Consider the following 17,051-nt stretch of genomic DNA (forward strand, 5'->3'; position numbering starts at 1 on the left):
AGGTTCCATGCGAGGGCAAAACAAGACACAATAGTGGAAAAGAACTGAGGTGTTACTGAGAAATGTTCATTCCTGTTAAAATTTACAGCAGACACTGGGGTGGTCGGGTGGCCTTGATGGCCCCTCAGCGTGTCTTCCTGGGACACCTGTGCTGTTGCTCATTGTGTGTGACTCTCCCCCCCTTTCGAGGACACATCTCACTGCAAAGTGGTCCAGCTGGCAGATGCCTCCACAGAAGCTTCTCCCTGAATCGAGGCTCAGAGCCAGAATCTCTGGGCCCAGGGTTTTTGTCTCAGTTCCTCGTTTTCTGAGTCACTGTGAGTAACTATAGCTGCTCTCACTGCCGTGAGCTATAGCACAGTAATAGTCAGCGTCGTCCTCAGGCTGCAGCCCAGAGATGAGCAGAAGCCCTGCATTGGCCGAGGCGTCTTTGGATCCAGAGAAGCAGCTGGGGACCCCATCGCCCTGGTACTTATCTGAGTCTGACTTATACCTCAGGAGATACCGGGGAGGGCTCCCTGGCTTCTGCTGGTACCAGAATATCCAGTAGCCACCAACACTGAAGCCACTGCTGAGGGTGCAGGTGAGTCTGGCTGTGGATCCAGGAGATGCAGAGACGGAGGGCGGCTGAGTCAGCACAGGCTGGGACAGGGAACCTGCAGGAACACAAACACTTGTCAGTGCTGGGCAGGGACCAGGGGACCTTTCTCAGGAGATTGATCATGAAGGGAATAAGCTTGGGAACTGAGGCCTGGTCCCCAAGCCTGTCCCTACCTGTGCAGTGGGAGAGGAGCACGAGGAGGAGAGGAGTCCAGGCCATGGTGCCCACAGCCCTGAGCCCACAGTGGGGCTGGGCTCCCCAGGCCTCCTTTTCTTCCCCACCCTCTGCCACAGGAGGGGCTTCCATGCAAATGTGAGTCCCTCCCCTGAGTGCCAGCCCCTCCCTGCGCCCTGGGGCTGCAGCTCAGCTCACACCCCAGAGTGAGAAGGTTGGAGCTTCATTTCACCCCTTGGGGAGCCCTGGGAGGAAGCACCTGCTGAGACAACACATCAGTGAGCACAGGGCCCAGCCTCCAGGCCCAGGCCCCTAGGAGTGAATGTTCCTCCAGGAGAGCTGTGCAGGGACCACAGGGCAGTCCCACAGCGCCCCCTGCTGGTCACAGAGCACACACCTCCCCACCGCCCACAGCCCTGAGCGCCCAGCTGGATTTTGCAGCTGAGCAGGTGACTGTCTCTGTTCACACATCATGGGCTGGTTCCCAGATACTGTGATTCTGATACACTGTAGTGGTCGCTGTACTATCTCAGTCCCAGGAGGAGTCCTCATCTGTGGGAGGCGCAATAATATACATAAATGACAAATTAATTGGGTTTCCACCTCCAGTGAAGATGTTGCCAAAGTAAATACACAGTTACCTTCCTGTTCAATGTCACAGATGAAGGGACCGTTTATCTGGTTTTAGGGCTGGCAAGGACTGTCAGGGAATTTTCCAGGAATACATTCCGAGGCATGTTCAGAGGAGGTTATTTGGCAAATACTTCTAGTCATGAGATGTAGGTACAGTTTCCATGGAGATCTGATGTGATTAAGTGATTGGTAAAAACAATGGCTTAAAAGTGCAAAAAATGACAAATTCATTCGGTTTCACCTCCAGCCAAGAGGTTACAAAAGTAAATGCACAGTGACCTACATGTCCAATGTCACACATGAAAGGGACTTTTATCTGGTGTGAAGGGGTTATACGGGCTGTCAGAGAATTTTCCAGGAATACACTCCCAGGCATCTTCACAGAAGGACTATTCTGCAAACTTTTCATAGAGATCTCACGTGATTAAGTGATTGGTAAAAATAATGGCTTTTGTAGGCTTCACATTTACCAGAGGAACCTGAGGCATGGGAATACATTTTAGGAATTGACTTTTTATCTGTGTGGTGTTCTGCATATCTGTGTCTTGAGTTTCTTACTAGGATTTTGTCTTAGCTGTTCAAAAATTCATTTATATTTCAAACAAAACTTTTCCTATCTGCAATTGCTCACTACTTGCCTTATCTTAGTATCAAGATAAATGTGAAACTGCAATGGGTTTGGAGCTGTGTGAATGTCTGGGCAGTTGAATGCAGAACCCATCACTGTGTGTCCTCACTGTGCCCGAATCCAACTCTGCTTTAACTGTGCAAATGGTCCAATGGTCCCCACATTTCTAGACTCACTGGGCCACTTAGTAAATGGCTTCCACCAGGACCACTTCCTTTGGGCCCTCTCTCCTCAAGGAGCTCAAGGGATCTTTGTCATTCAGCTCAGGCAGGTCACCTGCTTTAAACCCTCAGGACTCCTCCCTGCTGTTTGCACAAAACCCCAAATCCTTGGCTCCTCTCAGGAGGCCTCATGGTCTGGCCCATGCAGCACCTCCCCTTGTTCTCAGGCTCCAGCTTCACTCCCTTTCCTGCTGCTTCAAAACCCCGGCTCCTGTCCTTCATGGGGTCCCAGACACCTCCTGCTCTGTCTTTTGGGGATAAATAGGATAAAACTTGAAATCCCGGGGTCTGTCGCATTTTAGCACCTCTGAGAGGCTCTGTAGCAGGGCATGCACGCAGCATCCCAGCCGGAAACAGAGAATTAGATATGACACTGCTGGAGCGACACAGCCCACAGGGAACAGTTCAGAGTGTCACCTGCTCCCTGTACACCACCTCAGCCACCACCAATAGCTTCCCCCTGATTGACCTCCCACCCTCCGAACCCTCGTCCTGGTCCCTCTCTGACTGAAAACGCGCACACACCATGTCCCTCACCGGTGGGTTTCAGCATAAACACACATTTATATCCATAAACTCTTAACACAAGACAGCAACGGATTTCATCTACTGTCACATATCTGTATGTGTTGTCGTCTCCGGAATGGTCAGCTAATTGATTGTTGTACCGATTGAAAGAGAGGACAAACAAGTCACCCCGTGTTTGGAGCCATAAGGCCCATGGGTGACACGTCTGAGCGGAAGGAAGCGCAGAGCAGCGCCCACGGCCTCGGACAGTCGTGTCGCGGTGCAGGATCCCGTCTTCATTCACTTCGAGGTTCCCAACCCGCAGCTCTCCCTTCATGAGCTTTCCCACCAGGGTTCTTTTGGGACTTTGGGTTGAAGACTTGACTATTAAACTTTATTGATCGCATGGTGGATTTTGAGCTGTGTATTAGGGCATGTGGCAGTTGCTGAGCTTACAGGCTCCTAGTTCAGGGCAATGTGAGCAGACATGGCAACGACTCCCCCGCACTCGGCAGCTCATTAGCCCCTGGAGGCCGCCTGTCCCTGTCCTCAGAGTTTGCTCCTCTGACCTGCCGCTCCTGTCTCTTCTCTCGGACCCAAGGAAAATGCAGCCTCCAAGCGTCCGAGACCTTGTCATGTGCTCATTCATCTTCATACCTCAAGATTGAAAAAAACTCTCTAAGAGAATAACTGAGGATAGATATGTATTTTTATGTGCATATTAACCGCACATATATTGAGGGCAAAATTGTACTCTACGGTCTGGATGGGAGGAGATTCCACGTGACTGGGCCACAGGTTCTCTGACCTCTGGGAGGTTGTGGAACTGTTTTGTGTGACAGGTGGGAACACAGAAGCACAGAGACATGACACCCCTGGTCTTCATCCAGCTGAACGGTATAAACAAGACTGAAAGTCAAAGGCACCCTAATAGCTGAGAACATGTCCTTTTAACCAAGCAGTTCCCAAACTGGGGTGATGTGGCCCCTCAGGGGATATTTGGAAATGGCTGCAGGTGTTTTCATTGGTTTAATCCTAGAGAAGAGCCTGCTACTGGCATTTTATATGTGGAGCCCAAGGACGCTTCTGAATGTCCCACATGTGCGGAGGAGCCCCCTCCACAAGCCATGATGCCCGCCATAGTCAGCAGTCAGAGGCTCAGAAACCAGCCCTGAACTAAGTCTCCAGGAAGTGACTGCAGAAGAAACAGGCAGTCACCCATCAGGACTGTGGGGACGTTGGAGAGGGAATAGGGGGCTCAGAACCCTACAATCTGAACACAAAATCCCAGCAGGGGACAGAAGGGAGCCACCCCTCCATGGTGGGGGCAGGTGAGGGCAGCCCCAGTGGGGGGCCCTGGGAGTTCTGGTCTCACTTCCCCATGAGTCGGCCCCACTGTGGGCTGATAGCTGCTATCAGAAGACTGACAGTAGTAGTCGGCCTCGTCCTCAGCCTGCAGCCCCGAGATGGTCAGGCGGGCGGCATTGGAGGAACTGTCGATGGCGCCAGAGAACCGATCCGGAACCCCCGACGGTCTTTGGTTATCAGCATAGATCACAGTGGCTGGGGCACTGCCAGGGCGCTGTTGGTACCAGTGCACATAGTAGTCCCCAATGCTGCCGCTGCTGCGGGTGCAGGAGATGGTGACCTTCTGTCCTGGAGACCCCGACACAGAGGCGGGCTGAGTCAGCACAAACTGGGCCCAGGACCCTGCAAGGAGGGAGCAACACAGAGATCAGGGAGGACAGAACAGGCCCCTTTCCCGGGGCGGGAGGAGAGGTCCTCCTCCCAGGTGACACACAGGTGCCCTCCCGGAATTCCCTGCAGACCGCACCTGTGCACTGGGCCAGGAGGGCGAGGAGGACTGCGGCCCGATCCATGGTGGAGACGCCCCCAGACTCTGCTCCCTCAGCCCCACAGCCAGGCCTGAGCCTCAAACTTCTTATATGTCCCCCTGGCCCTGGAAGGGACTTCACTATGCAAATCTCCCCTTATCTTAGGACCCTTTAACCTAAGCTTTAGCTGCAGCTGAGAAGAAGAGAAATACAGCGGTGGGGAGGACTTCACCCCAAGATGACTCAGGAAACACGCCAGATTCAGGGCTCCCGGCTGAGGAACCAGGAGCACGCGCGCCCCCTGGTGGGCGCCGAGGACAGGGCCGCCCCAGGCTGGCTGGTGCTCAGGGCTTGGGCCCTGCTCCTTGCGGGGCTCCTGCACCCCTCACAGCTCCAGACTTTTCAGATTGGCTCCTTTCACTTAGAAATATGAGTGTTAGGCTCCTCGTGCCCTTCTGTGCTCTGATAAACCATTTATTTGTATTGATAACCAAATTCCACTGTAAATGGGCCGAGGTTCTTTATTAATTCGCCTGTTGAAGGACAGCAGTTGCTTCCCGAGTTGTAACAAACCTGAATAGAGGAGCCTTGGACTCATGTGCAGGTGCTTGTCTGCGCACAGTGACCGATGCGGGGAAGCACCTCACAGTGTGATTTCTGTCTCGTATCACATGAGTGTGTTTAGTTTTCTAACAAACAGTCTAAAGGCCTTCCAAAGTGGCCCTGGCATTTTGCATTCCCAGCAGCATGAGAGTTCCTGCTCTACCACATCCTGGGAGCATCTAATGCCATGAGTGTATCGAGTGTTAGCAATTCTAATAAGAGCTTATGTGATCTCCCTGTTTAAATCTGTAATTCCCCAATGGCCAGTTATGTTGAGCATCTTTTCACATGTGTATGTCTCAGTTGTACATACTCCTTAGTAATGAGATTGTCCAGATCTGCCCAGTACCTGGGAATTCAAGGCTCCACAAACCTCTAAAATCAGGTGCTAGGGGGAAAACCCAGCTTCTCTATGGTTTCAGAGCCCAGACAACTATTAGTGAAGCTTAGGCTGGTACTTGGGGACATATAGGGTGCTGTGCGGAGAGCCACCTGGTTCTCTGGAGTCACACATGCCTTTCCTGACCCCACTCAGCACTGTGGGGCTATATCCTCTGGAAACAAAGCAATTCTGTTTGCACTGGAAGAACCGTATCTCCAAACAGAGATATGCTCATTGACCCCATAGAGAAAGACTGAGCTGAGAGCATGAAACCCTTTTGCTTTAATAGCACAAGTGACACCACAAGCAAAACACTCACTTGGTGTTGGTCACAGTCAGGGCCAGGGGAGTGATGTCCAGGCAGGAGCATGGAGGGAGATTCAACACATTTCCCCAAGGAACAGGAGGTCTCTGTGGCACTGGGGCTGTGCTCAGCTCTATAACAATGAGGATCAGCCTCTTCCCGGGGCTGGAGAGCCCTGCACCCTCAGGAAGTCTCTTCCTCAGTCCGAGCATGGGGACAAGTGGCCCCTCTCCCTCTTATACACTCTCCATCCCCTGAAGGTGTTGTCCATGCAAACCTGTCCCGGGGCCTGGTTCTCTGTAAGACCCTCCAGGCGCTGGAGCCCGGAGCTCAGAAGGCCAGTGTCTGGAAGGCCAATTCCCTTTGACCAGGATGAAATTTAGGCACAAAATGGGAATTTGGTGCTGAATAGATCTGATAACAATTACACTCAACCAGCTGTCCAGGATTAATGGAGTGAGAACTCTGTCCCCTTTCGTCCCTGCAGCACCTCAGCTGTGGGGTCTTCAGGTGTCAGGAAGCACAGGGGTGAGCACACAGCCCACTTCTTCCTGCCCCTGACACCACAGCCATGGCCCCCAGTCCCCTGTGGCCCCCAGATACCTCCCAGGGGGTGACCGGGAGAGAGTGTTTACATTTATTTGTTAAAGGGCTAATACGTGGGACTTCCCTAGTCCAAGCAAAATGTGTGTGTGACTGAGCTGGTCCTTAGGAAACAAGTGTTCTCGGGACCAAAAATACAATGGCCTGTGTTCAAACCGGGTGGCATGTGGGGCCTCGGTCATTCTGAAGGAGGAAAAGTAGATAAATCGATAGCTCCTGTGTGCAGCTCTGGGAAGGTTAACTCATCACATCTTTTTCAGGAAAACTCATGAACTGTGCTGACATATTGGAGACTGGCCGAGGGTGGTGCGGAGGGAACCAGTTTGGATAAGAGTTTGGGAGGAAGATGACCACCGGGTCTATGCTGACTAAGTTCTGTTAATCACCCTCCCTGGAGATGGAGCCCCGGGGGAGGGAGGCTCCAGCAAGGACGGGTCACTTTTCTCTGAAACCCTGGCGAGGAGATGGAGTTTAGACCTGAAGAGCCCGAGGGAGAGATGGGGAGGGAGAGATGGGGAGGGCGAGGGATGCAGCCGCAGAGCAGAGAAGGGCTGGGAAGGGGCGAGGGGTGCTGTCACTGAGAGTCTCTGGTGGTTGTCACCAACTTTTTGTAGCTTTGTTCCTAGAAGGAGAGAATCGTGTGTAAGACCAGGGAGAATGTTAACACATCAGATATGACGTATTATTAGTAACATAGGATTCCCACTTAGGACATTAATTTTGTGGGTGACTTAGACGGTCCTGGTCATCTATAGTTGCAGACTCTGTATTATGACAAAATAGAAAATATATATTGCTGTCGGCCCCAGGATCCTGGAAACCCTTGTAATTTCCTGGGTGACAGGCGTGCCTCTTGTTTGAATGAGGTGACTCTGGGTGGGCTCCTGGTTGAGGACAGGTCACTGGAAGGACCGAGGCATGATTAGAAGCTTGGATTTTTCTGACCTCTCCCCCCTGTTTGCTTGAGGAGGGGGAAGGGTTCATGGGCAGTTACCCAATTAATCTAGCAAAGTAACTGAAACCAAGGGAAGGATCATGGGAACCTTCGCTTTATAGCCAAGAAGTTGTGGAAAACCTGGGACCTCCTTCCCGTGATCGGCACCTGAAGGGCGGACAGTCCCCTGGGACTGGCCCTTTAACTATGGCTCTGACACCGTCCCCAGGCAGATAGTGTTGGAACTGGGTGATGTTGTAGGACATCAGCTGGTGTCCCCACAAATTGCTGTTGTGGAGAAAGATACCCACATATTTGGTGCCCACAAGTGTCAGAGGTGAAGGTTCCATGCGAGGGCAAAACAAGACACAATAGTGGAAAAGAACTGAGGTGTTACTGAGAAATGTTCATTCCTGTTAAAATTTACAGCAGACACGGGTGGTCGGGTGGCCTTGATGGCCCCTCAGCGTGTCTTCCTGGGACACCTGTGCTGTTGCTCATTGTGTGTGACTCTCCCCCCCTTTCGAGGACACATCTCACTGCAAAGTGGTCCAGCTGGCAGATGCCTCCACAGAAGCTTCTCCCTGAATCGAGGCTCAGAGCCAGAATCTCTGGGCCCAGGGTTTTTGTCTCAGTTCCTCGTTTTCTGAGTCACTGTGAGTAACTATAGCTGCTCTCACTGCCGTGAGCTATAGCACAGTAATAGTCAGCGTCGTCCTCAGGCTGCAGCCCAGAGATGAGCAGAAGCCCTGCATTGGCCGAGGCGTCTTTGGATCCAGAGAAGCAGCTGGGGACCCCATCGCCCTGGTTCTTATCTGAGTCTGACTTATACCTCAGGAGATACCGGGGAGGGCTCCCTGGCTTCTGCTGGTACCAGAATATCCAGTAGCCACCAACACTGAAGCCACTGCTGAGGGTGCAGGTGAGTCTGGCTGTGGATCCAGGAGATGCAGAGACGGAGGGCGGCTGAGTCAGCACAGGCTGGGACAGGGAACCTGCAGGAACACAAACACTTGTCAGTGCTGGGCAGGGACCAGGGGACCTTTCTCAGGAGATTGATCATGAAGGGAATAAGCTTGGGAACTGAGGCCTGGTCCCCGAGCCTGTCCCTACCTGTGCAGTGGGAGAGGAGCACGAGGAGGAGAGGAGTCCAGGCCATGGTGCCCACAGCCCTGAGCCCACAGTGGGGCTGGGCTCCCCAGGCCTCCTTTTCTTCCCCACCCTCTGCCACAGGAGGGGCTTCCATGCAAATGTGAGTCCCTCCCCTGAGTGCCAGCCCCTCCCTGCGCCCTGGGCCTGCAGCTCAGCTCACACCCCAGAGTGAGAAGGTTGGAGCTTCATTTCACCCCTTGGGGAGCCCTGGGAGGAAGCACCTGCTGAGACAACACATCAGTGAGCACAGGGCCCAGCCTCCAGGCCCAGGCCCCTAGGAGTGAATGTTCCTCCAGGAGAGCTGTGCAGGGACCACAGGGCAGTCCCACAGCGCCCCCTGCTGGTCACAGAGCACACACCTCCCCACCGCCCACAGCCCTGAGCGCCCAGCTGGATTTTGCAGCTGAGCAGGTGACTGTCTCTGTTCACACATCATGGGCTGGTTCCCAGATACTGTGATTCTGATACACTGTAGTGGTCGCTGTACTATCTCAGTCCCAGGAGGAGTCCTCATCTGTGGGAGGCGCAATAATATACATAAATGACAAATTAATTGGGTTTCCACCTCCAGTGAAGATGTTGCCAAAGTAAATACACAGTTACCTTCCTGTTCAATGTCACAGATGAAGGGACCGTTTATCTGGTTTTAGGGCTGGCAAGGACTGTCAGGGAATTTTCCAGGAATACATTCCGAGGCATGTTCAGAGGAGGTTATTTGGCAAATACTTCTAGTCATGAGATGTAGGTACAGTTTCCATGGAGATCTGATGTGATTAAGTGATTGGTAAAAACAATGGCTTAAAAGTGCAAAAAATGACAAATTCATTCGGTTTCACCTCCAGCCAAGAGGTTACAAAAGTAAATGCACAGTGACCTACATGTCCAATGTCACACATGAAAGGGACTTTTATCTGGTGTGAAGGGGTTATACGGGCTGTCAGAGAATTTTCCAGGAATACACTCCCAGGCATCTTCACAGAAGGACTATTCTGCAAACTTTTCATAGAGATCTCACGTGATTAAGTGATTGGTAAAAATAATGGCTTTTGTAGGCTTCACATTTACCAGAGGAACCTGAGGCATGGGAATACATTTTAGGAATTGACTTTTTATCTGTGTGGTGTTCTGCATATCTGTGTCTTGAGTTTCTTACTAGGATTTTGTCTTAGCTGTTCAAAAATTCATTTATATTTCAAACAAAACTTTTCCTATCTGCAATTGCTCACTACTTGCCTTATCTTAGTATCAAGATAAATGTGAAACTGCAATGGGTTTGGAGCTGTGTGAATGTCTGGGCAGTTGAATGCAGAACCCATCACTGTGTGTCCTCACTGTGCCCGAATCCAACTCTGCTTTAACTGTGCAAATGGTCCAATGGTCCCCACATTTCTAGACTCACTGGGCCACTTAGTAAATGGCTTCCACCAGGACCACTTCCTTTGGGCCCTCTCTCCTCAAGGAGCTCAAGGGATCTTTGTCATTCAGCTCAGGCAGGTCACCTGCTTTAAACCCTCAGGACTCCTCCCTGCTGTTTGCACAAAACCCCAAATCCTTGGCTCCTCTCAGGAGGCCTCATGGTCTGGCCCATGCAGCACCTCCCCTTGTTCTCAGGCTCCAGCTTCACTCCCTTTCCTGCTGCTTCAAAACCCCGGCTCCTGTCCTTCATGGGGTCCCAGACACCTCCTGCTCTGTCTTTTGGGGATAAATAGGATAAAACTTGAAATCCCGGGGTCTGTCGCATTTTAGCACCTCTGAGAGGCTCTGTAGCAGGGCATGCACGCAGCATCCCAGCCGGAAACAGAGAATTAGATATGACACTGCTGGAGCGACACAGCCCACAGGGAACAGTTCAGAGTGTCACCTGCTCCCTGTACACCACCTCAGCCACCACCAATAGCTTCCCCCTGATTGACCTCCCACCCTCCGAACCCTCGTCCTGGTCCCTCTCTGACTGAAAACGCGCACACACCATGTCCCTCACCGGTGGGTTTCAGCATAAACACACATTTATATCCATAAACTCTTAACACAAGACAGCAACGGATTTCATCTACTGTCACATATCTGTATGTGTTGTCGTCTCCGGAATGGTCAGCTAATTGATTGTTGTACCGATTGAAAGAGAGGACAAACAAGTCACCCCGTGTTTGGAGCCATAAGGCCCATGGGTGACACGTCTGAGCGGAAGGAAGCGCAGAGCAGCGCCCACGGCCTCGGACAGTCGTGTCGCGGTGCAGGATCCCGTCTTCATTCACTTCGAGGTTCCCAACCCGCAGCTCTCCCTTCATGAGCTTTCCCACCAGGGTTCTTTTGGGACTTTGGGTTGAAGACTTGACTATTAAACTTTATTGATCGCATGGTGGATTTTGAGCTGTGTATTAGGGCATGTGGCAGTTGCTGAGCTTACAGGCTCCTAGTTCAGGGCAATGTGAGCAGACATGGCAACGACTCCCCCGCACTCGGCAGCTCATTAGCCCCTGGAGGCCGCCTGTCCCTGTCCTCAGAGTTTGCTCCTCTGACCTGCCGCTCCTGTCTCTTCTCTCGGACCCAAGGAAAATGCAGCCTCCAAGCGTCCGAGACCTTGTCATGTGCTCATTCATCTTCATACCTCAAGATTGAAAAAAACTCTCTAAGAGAATAACTGAGGATAGATATGTATTTTTATGTGCATATTAACCGCACATATATTGAGGGCAAAATTGTACTCTACGGTCTGGATGGGAGGAGATTCCACGTGACTGGGCCACAGGTTCTCTGACCTCTGGGAGGTTGTGGAACTGTTTTGTGTGACAGGTGGGAACACAGAAGCACAGAGACATGACACCCCTGGTCTTCATCCAGCTGAACGGTATAAACAAGACTGAAAGTCAAAGGCACCCTAATAGCTGAGAACATGTCCTTTTAACCAAGCAGTTCCCAAACTGGGGTGATGTGGCCCCTCAGGGGATATTTGGAAATGGCTGCAGGTGTTTTCATTGGTTTAATCCTAGAGAAGAGGGTGCTACTGGCATTTTATACGTGGAGCCCAAGGACGCTTCTGAATGTCCCACATGTGCGGAGGAGCCCCCTCCACAAGCCATGATGCCGCCCCATAGTCAGCAGTCAGAGGCTCAGAAACCAGCCCTGAACTAAGTCTCCAGAAAGGGACTGCAGAAGAAACAGGCAGTCACCCATCAGGACTGTGGGGACGTTGGAGAGGGAATAGGGGGCTCAGAACCCTACAATCTGAACACAAAATCCCAGCAGGGGACAGAAGGGAGCCACCCCTCCATGGTGGGGGCAGGTGAGGGCAGCCCCAGTGGGGGGCCCTGGGAGTTCTGGTCTCACTTCCCCATGAGTCGGCCCCACTGTGGGCTGATAGCTGCTATCAGAAGACTGACAGTAGTAGTCGGCCTCGTCCTCAGCCTGCAGCCCCGAGATGGTCAGGCGGGAGGCATTGGAGGAACTGTCGATGGCGCCAGAGAACCGATCCGGAACCCCCGACGGTCTTTGGTTATCAGCATAGATCACAGTGGCTGGGGCACTGCCAGGGCGCTGTTGGTACCAGTACACATAGTAGCCCCCAATGCTGCCGCTGCTGCGGGTGCAGGAGATGGTGACCTTCTGTCCTGGAGACCCCGACACAGAGGCGGGCTGAGTCAGCACAAACTGGGCCCAGGACCCTGCAAGGAGGGAGCAACACAGAGATCAGGGAGGACAGAACAGGCCCCTTTCCCGGGGCGGGAGGAGAGGTCCTCCTCCCAGGTGACACACAGGTGCCCTCCCGGAATTCCCTGCAGACCGCACCTGTGCACTGGGCCAGGAGGGCGAGGAGGACTGCGGCCCGATCCATGGTGGAGACGCCCCCAGACTCTGCTCCCTGAGCCCCACAGCCAGGCCTGAGCCTCAAACTTCTTATATGTCCCCCTGGCCCTGGAAGGGACTTCACTATGCAAATCTCCCCTTATCTTAGGACCCTTTAACCTAAGCTTTAGCTGCAGCTGAGAAGAAGAGAAATACAGCGGTGGGGAGGACTTCACCCCAAGATGACTCAGGAAACACGCCAGATTCAGGGCTCCCGGCTGAGGAACCAGGAGCACGCGCGCCCCCTGGTGGGCGCCGAGGACAGGGCCGCCCCAGGCTGGCTGCTGCTCAGGGCTTGAGCCCTGCTCCTTGCGGGGCTCCTGCACCCCGCACAGCTCCAGCCTTTTCAGATTGGCTCCTTTCACTTAGAAATATGAGTGTTAGGCTCCTCGTGCCCTTCTGTGCTCTGATAAACCATTTATTTGTATTGATAACCAAATTCCACTGTAAATGGGCCGAGGTTCTTTATTAATTCGCCTGTTGAAGGACAGCAGTTGCTTCCCGAGTTGTAACAAACCTGAATAGAGGAGCCTTGGACTCATGTGCAGGTGCTTGTCTGCGCACAGTGACCGATGCAGGGAAGCACCTCACAGTGTGATTTCTGTCTCGTATCACATGAGTGTGTTTAGTTTTCTAACAAACAGTCTAAAGGCCTTCCAAAGTGGCCCTGGCATTTTGCATTCCCAGCAGCATGAGAGTTCCTGCTCTACCACATCCTGGGAGCATCTAATGCCATGAGTGTATCGAGTGTTAGCAATTCTAATAAGAGCTTATGTGATCTCCCTGTTTAAATCTGTAATTCCCCAATGGCCAGTTATGTTGAGCATCTTTTCACATGTGTATGTCTCAGTTGTACATACTCCTTAGTAATGAGATTGTCCAGATCTGCCCAGTACCTGGGAATTCAGGGCTCCACAAACCTCTAAAATCAGGTGCTAGGGGGAAAACCCAGCTTCTCTATGGTTTCAGAGCCCAGACAACTATTAGTGAAGCTTAGGCTGGTACTTGGGGACATATAGGGTGCTGTGCGGAGAGCCACCTGGTTCTCTGGAGTCACACATGCCTTTCCTGACCCCACACAGCACTGTGGGGCTATATCCTCTGGAAACAAAGCAATTCTGTTTGCACTGGAAGAACCGTATCTCCAAACAGAGATATGCTCATTGACCCCATAGAGAAAGACTGAGCTGAGAGCATGAAACCCTTTTGCTTTAATAGCACAAGTGACACCACAAGCAAAACACTCACTTGGTGTTGGTCACAGTCAGGGCCAGGGGAGTGATGTCCAGGCAGGAGCATGGAGGGAGATTCAACACATTTCCCCAAGGAACAGGAGGTCTCTGTGGCACTGGGGCTGTGCTCAGCTCTATAACAATGAGGATCAGCCTCTTCCCGGGGCTGGAGAGCCCTGCACCCTCAGGAAGTCTCTTCCTCAGTCCGAGCATGGGGACAAGTGGCCCCTCTCCCTCTTATACACTCTCCATCCCCTGAAGGTGTTGTCCATGCAAACCTGTCCCGGGGCCTGGTTCTCTGTAAGACCCTCCAGGCGCTGGAGCCCGGAGCTCAGAAGGCCAGAGTCTGGAAGGCCAATTCCCTTTGACCAGGATGAAATTTAGGCACAAAATGGGAATTTGGTGCTGAATAGATCTGATAACAATTTCACTCAACCAGCAGTCCAGGATTAATGGAGTGAGAACTCTGTCCCCTTTCGTCCCTGCAGCACCTCAGCTGTGGGGTCTTCAGGTGTCAGGAGGCACAGGGGTGAGCACACAGCCCACTTCTTCCTGCCCCTGACACCGCAGCCATGGCCCACAGTCCCCTATGCCCCCAGATACCTCCCAGGGGGTGACCAGGAGAGAGTGTTTACATCTATTTGTTAAAGAGGTAATACGTGGGACTTCCCTAATCCGAGCAAAATGTGTGTGACTGAGCTGGTCCTTAGGAAACAAGTGTTCTCGGGGCCAAAAATACAACGGCCTGCATTCAAAACGGGTGGCATGTGGGGCCTCGGTCATTCTGAAGGAGGAAAAGTAGATAAATCGATAGCTCCTGTGTGCAGCTCTGGGAAGGTTAACTCATCACATCTTTTTCAGGAAAACTCATGAACTGTGCTGACATATTGGAGACTGGCCGAGGGTGGTGCGGAGGGAACCAGTTTGGAGAAGAGTTTGGGAGGAAGATGACCACGGGATCTATGCTGACTAAGTTCTGTTAATCACCCTCCCTGGAGATGGAGCCCCGGGGGAGGGAGGCTCCAGCAAGGACGGGTCACTTTTCTCTGAAACCCTAGCGAGGAGATGGAGTTAAGACCTGAAGAGCCCGAGGGAGAGTTGGGGAGGGGGAGGGATGCAGCCGCAGAGCAGGGAAGGGCTGGGAAGGGGCGAGGGGTGTTGTCACGGAGAGTCTGTGGTAGTTGTCACCAACTTTTTGTACGTTTGTTCCTGGAAGGAGAGAATTGTGTGTATGACCAGGGAGAATGTTAACACATCAGATATGACGTATTATTAGTAACATAGGATTCCCACTTAGGACATTAATTTTGTGGGTGACTTGGACGGTCCTGGTCATCTGTAGTTGCAGACACTGTATTATGACAAAATAGAAAATATATATTGCTGTCGGCCCCAGGATCCTGGCACAGAGCTCCTGAAACCCTTGTAATTTCCTGGGTGACAGGCGTGCCTCTTGTTTGAATGAGGTGACTCTGGGTGGGCTCCTGGTTGAGGACAGGTCACTGGAAGGACAGAGGCCTGATTAGAAGCTTGGATTTTTCTGACCTGCCCCCTTATTTGCTTGAGGAGGGGGAAGGGCTCAGGGGCAGTTACCCAATTAATCTAGCAAAGTAACTGAAACCAAGGGAAGGATCATGGGAACCTTGGCTTTATAGCCAAGAAGTTGTGGGAAACCTCGGACCTCCTTCCCGTGATCAGCACCTGAAGGGCAGGCAGTCCCCTGGGACTGGCCCTTTAACTGTGGCTCTGACACCGTCCCCAGGCAGATAGTGTTGGAACTGGGTGATGTTGTAGGACATCAGCTGGTTTCCCCGCAAATAGCTGCTGTGGAAAAACATCCCCACACATTTGGTGCCCAGAAGTGTCAGAGGTGAAGGTTCTGTGTGAGGGCAAAACAAGACACAACAGTGGAAAAGAACTGAGATGTGACTCAGAAATGTTCATTCCTGGTAAAATTTACAGCAGACACTGGGGTGGTCGGGTGGCCTGGATGGCCCCTCAGCATGTGTTCCTGGGACGCCTGTGCTGTTGCTCATTGTGTGTGACTCTCCCTCCCTTTCGAGGACACATCTCACTGCAAAGTGGTCCAGCTGGCAGATGCCTCCACAGAAGCTTCTCCCTGAGACGAGGCTCAGAGCCAGAATCTCTGGGCCCAGGGTTTTTGTCTCAGTTCCTCATCATCTGAGTCACTGTGAGTAACTAAAGCTGCTCCCACTGCCATGGCCTGTAGCACAGTAATAGTCAGCGTCGTCCTCAGGCTGCAGCCCAGAGATGAGCAGAAGCCCTGCATTGGCCGAGGCGTCTTTGGATCCAGAGAAGCGGCTGGGGACCCCGGCGCCCTGGTGCTTCTCTGAGTCTGACTTATACCACAGGAGATACCGGGGAGGGCTCCCTGGCTTCTGCTGGTACCAGAATATGTAGTAGCTGCCAACACTGAAGCCACTGCTGAGGGTGCAGGTGAGTCTGGCTGTGGATCCAGGAGATGCAGAGACGGAGGGCGGCTGAGTCAGCACAGGCTGGGACAGGGAACCTGCAGAGACAGACACTTGTCAGTGCTGGGCAGGGACCAAGGGACCTTTCTCAGGAGATTGATCATGAAGGGAACAAACTTGGGACCTGAGGCCTGGTTGGAGGCCTGTCCCTACCTGTGCAGTGGGAGAGGAGCACGAGGAGGAGAGGAGTCCAGGCCATGGTGCCCACAGCCCCTGAGCCCACAGTGGGGCTGGGCTCCCCAGGCCCCCTTTTCTTCCCCACCCTCTGCCACAGGAGGGGCTTCCATGCAAATGTGAGTCCCTCCCCTGAGTGCCAGCCCCTCCCTGGGCCCTGGGCCTGCAGCTCAGTTTACACATTAGACCCAGTAGGACTGAGGTTGAGGTCACCCTCTTGGGGAGCCCTGGGAGGAAGCACCTGCTGAGACAACACATCAGTGAGCTCAGGGCCCAGCCTCCAGGCCCAGGCCCCTAGAAGTGAATGTTCCTCCATGAGAGCTGCTCAGGGACCACAGGGCAGTCCCACAGCGCCCCCTTCTGGTCACAGAGCACACACCTCCCCACCGCCCACAGCCTTGAGCGCCCAGCTGGATTTTGCAGCTGAGCAGGTGACTGTCTCTGTTCACACATCATGGGCTGGTTCCCAGATACTGTGATTCTGATACACTGTGTGGTCGCTGTACTATCTCAGTCGCAGGAGGAGTCCCCTTCTGTGGGAGGTGCAAACTTGCAAAAATGACAAATTCATTTGGTTTCACCTCCAGCCAAGAGTTACAAAAGTAAATGCACAGTGACCTACATGTCCAATGTCACACATGAAAGGGACTTTTATCTAGTGTGAAGGGCTTATAAGGGCTGTCAGAGAATTTTCCAGGAACACACTCCCAGGCATCTTCAGAGAAGGACTATG

The 17,051-nt window shown here is 52.7% G+C and overlaps 2 gene segments (V, D, J or C); both read right to left on the reverse strand.

The window, feature by feature from the left end:
• Positions 1 to 312: 312 nt before the first annotated feature.
• Positions 313 to 4,676, reverse strand: LOC308549777 (immunoglobulin lambda variable 6-57-like). The segment is given in 4 exons: positions 4,599 to 4,676; positions 4,140 to 4,474; positions 1,417 to 1,453; positions 313 to 593 (listed from the first exon to the last, which is right to left on the reverse strand).
• Positions 4,677 to 15,822: 11,146 nt separating this feature from the next.
• LOC308550067 (putative non-functional immunoglobulin lambda variable 5-48) lies at positions 15,823 to 16,361 on the reverse strand. The segment is given in 2 exons: positions 16,298 to 16,361; positions 15,823 to 16,182 (listed from the first exon to the last, which is right to left on the reverse strand).
• Between the last annotated feature and the right edge of the window lie 690 nt (positions 16,362 to 17,051).

This window comes from Miniopterus schreibersii, assembly GCF_964146895.1.
Source record: "Miniopterus schreibersii genome assembly, chromosome: 20".
In the NCBI taxonomy this organism is placed as follows: Eukaryota; Metazoa; Chordata; class Mammalia; order Chiroptera; family Miniopteridae; genus Miniopterus; species Miniopterus schreibersii.